Genomic DNA, 3,939 nt, shown 5'->3' with positions numbered 1-3,939 from the left:
TTAAAAGTGTAACAAATACCCGGATTTATTTTAAATTTCCTTTAAAAATTTTGTACACAAGAGTACAATGGAAATAATATATATATATTTATATATTTACTGTTTTGTAATTTGTATGGTATTATTCAAGCCTTTTGAATGAAATATGATAATTGATTCATTGTCCTCTTTGATAATTTTAGATACCTCCATATCCGATATTTGATGCGTCATGTTTCACTATGAGGTCTGCCCTTGGGTCAATAAGACTTAAGCAGAGAGTTTATTTGACTTATGATTTGATTTTTTTGGGTTGTAGAGATATCCCTTACAAATCAAGAGATTGTATTATTTTGAAGACACTCATCAAGACATTTGTAAATGTGCATGATATCTTAAAGGATTTAAGACACATAATTGAGAGAACCTAAATTTTTTTTGAAGTTGGCTTTTCTAGGATACGTCATCACGAAAGTTTGAGACAAACTCAATGGACCATTGAATGGGTTTTATAAGGCTCAAATAAATTTAAAATCCAAGAAAAAGATATGAGTTTGATATTATTTAATTTTGGGTATGGACACAACTAGCTGATTTCTTTAATGAATGTAGGTAGAAGTTTAAAGTGTTGATCTTAATGGTTTTAGAAAATATCAACACATCATCAATATAAACTATTGAAATTTTTTGAAAGGATTGAAAATATCATTCATAATCTTCAGAAATTCGGATGGAGCGTTTTTTAGGCTAAATGGCATGATGTTCCTCTCATATTTTCTAAACTGGACATTAAATGCTATTTTATATTTGTCCTTTTAGGAAATTAGAATTTTCCTAAATTTCAATTTTATATTGAATTTTATAAAAACATTTAACTCTAAATTCTTTTTATCAAATCATTTTTGTTTTGGATTGGATATCTTATTTATTCTAAAACCTTATACAAAGGTTTGTAGTTAATTACCAGTATCAGAATTTCTGGTTTATTTTCACCATGTTGTTAACCTAAAATGTCAGACATGACCACATGCTCTTTGAAGACCTTATCAGCTTCCTCCGCAAAATATCACCTAAAATGTCAGAGTATTTAGTGTTTGATGCTTTTTGACTTAACCCTAGGGTTTTATTTACGGTGAACTTGTGGTAATTTTTGTCAAATTATATATTTGAATACCTTATCAGATTGCACCTAAAATTGCTAAATGAAGGAGCTGACAATGACTTTGTCATGATATTGGCGAGCTGATCCTTGGAAGAAATTAGTCGAACATCAAGCTGACGAGTCGATACTCGTTCACGAACGAAGTGATAACCAACCTCAACATGCTTTGTTCGTCGATGAAAGATTGGATTGGCGGACAGGTAGGTGGCACCATTGTTGTCACACCACAGGCTAGGCGCTCGCGCTTGCGAGATCTCGAGCTCACGCAAGAGAACTTGGATCCAAATTAATTCGGTAGTGGCATCAGCAACTGCCTTATATTCGGCCTCAGTACTAGAATGAGAAACTGTTGATTGTTTCTTCAAACTCCAAGAGATAAGATTGCCACCAAAAAAGATCACATAGCCTCCAGTGCTTCGACGATCATCAGGATTCCCAGCCCAATCAGCATCTGAAAAGGAACTCAACAAATCAGTGTTGGACTTTGTAAGACACAAACCCATATCAATAGTGTCATGTAGATAACAGAGAATTCGTTTGACTGCCGCCCAATGTATAGATGTTGGGGAGGACATGAACTAACACACTCTATTGACACAGAATGATATATCAGGACGTGTCAGAGACAAATATTCGAGAGCACCAACGACACTTCGATAGCGAGTAGTATCCTCAGGCTAAAGCTTTTCACCACCATCCAATAACAACTTCTCACTAGTAAGCATAGGTGTGGGCACACCTTTGGAGGTGAGCATATTGGTTCTAGACAATAAATCTTGAATGTATTTATGTTGTGTCAGAATAAGTCCATTAGAAGTATGGCGGACCTCAATCCCAAGAAAATAACTCAAAATTCCAAGATCTTTGACGGCAAAATCATCCTGAAGCTGTGTAAGAAGTTTCTCAGTAGCCGTAGAAGATGAGTTGATAATAATAATGTCATCAACATAGATGAGGATATACATCTGAATGCCCGTCTTGTTAAAAATAAAAAGAGAAACATCAGCCTTTGAAGGTGTAAAATCCAGTTGTAATAGTTTGGAGCGAAGACGAGGAAACCAGGCACGCTGAGCTTGTTTAAGACCATAAAGCAACTTATCCAGCTTGTAGTGATAACCAGGGTGTTGAGAATCCACGAATCCAGGGGGCTGCTTCATAATATCTTCATTAAGAAAGCCATGAAGAAAAGAATTTTGAGTATCAATCTGCCGAATAGCCCAACAACGAGAAATAGCAAGAGACAATAAGAGCCGAATGGTAGTGGGCTTAACAATTGGACTAAAGGTATCATCATAATCAACGCCATACTGCTGTTTAAAACATTTAGCAACCAGGCGTGCTTTGTAGCGATCAATAGAGCCATCTGGCTTTTACTTGAGTTTGAAAACTCATTTGCAATCAATAATGTTAAGACCAGCACGAGGAGGAACTAAGTGTCATGTCTTATTTTTTTGAAGTGCCTGAAATTTATCATTCATTTCCTGACGCCAGAGGGGATGCTCCATAGCAGTAATATGTGAAGTAGATTCAGAGGCAGAAGACCGAATTACAAAATATGTTATTGTTCCATCTCTACGCACCTTGGGTTTCTTGATATTGTGCTTCAATCGAGTACTATACGGATGAGTAGTAGGTGCAGGATCCACACCTGCTGGCGGAGGATTTGACCAGGCATTGTGCAATATCATCTGCTGGCGGAGGAGCCGAGGCCTCAATTATTGGCAGAACAACCAACGCCGATTTGCATGGCAGCGACACGGAGGATTGCTGCGGCAATTCCGAAGCTGATGTAGACACCAAATTTTTTGCATCCAAAGAGTTAGTAGGCAGAGACATATGCATGTGATCATTCTCTAAATTAGTACTGCTATTACCCAAATGATTGGGGAAGAATTAGGTGGAGCTCTCTTGAATGGAAAAACATTTTCATCAAATATGACGTCTCTAGACATATTGACACGACCAGATTCGGTGTCAAGACACTTATACCCTTTTATGTAAAGAACTGTAGCCTAGAAAGACACATTCTTTTGATCAAAAAGAGAGCTTTTGTTTGTTATAAGGACGGAGATGAGGCCAACAAGCACACCAAAATTTTTGTAATAAGGAGTAATTTGCTAGGGTATGAAAAAGATTCTCTAAGGGGGTAGGCCAGTTTCAACAATATGATGGTACTTGGTTCAGTAGGCCCATTTTGTTGGCGTGTGTGAGGGCACGAAACATGATGAGCAATTCCAAGGGAACGAAAAAATGTGTTATGAATTTTCAGATATTCCCCACCCCAATCAGATTGACCCGCTTGATTTTAGTATCTAGAAGGCGCTCAAGATGAGCTTGGAATTGCAAAAATATACGAGGAGCTTTTGTACGATCATGCATCAAATAAATCCATAAAAATTTACTGAAATCATCAATGAAGCTAATATAATATTTAAAACCCCCAACAGATGGAGGTGCAGGGCCCAAAACATCCGAAAAAATAAGTTCCAAAGATGACGAAGACCTATGGGAAGAACTAGTATATGGTAACTGGTGACTTTTTGCTGATTGACACGCATTACAAATTGACAAAGATGACTCACTAGCACACAGAATATTAATGAGACGCAAAATTGATTTTACTACTTGAGATGAAGGATGTCCAAGATGTGCATGCCATTGGGCATGAGTAGTAGATCTGCTCACCAAGGCATGCTTGAGATCATCGACATCGGATGGCTTAATAGGATAAAGACCAAATTTACACCTCCCATCTAGGAGACTTTTCCTTGACCCTCGATCCTTAATAGAAAAATGTC

This window comes from Cucurbita maxima, unplaced genomic scaffold (assembly GCF_002738345.1).
Source record: "Cucurbita maxima cultivar Rimu unplaced genomic scaffold, Cmax_1.0 Cma_Scf00151, whole genome shotgun sequence".
In the NCBI taxonomy this organism is placed as follows: Eukaryota; Viridiplantae; Streptophyta; class Magnoliopsida; order Cucurbitales; family Cucurbitaceae; genus Cucurbita; species Cucurbita maxima.
Note: the sequence above shows the minus strand (reverse complement) of the source record.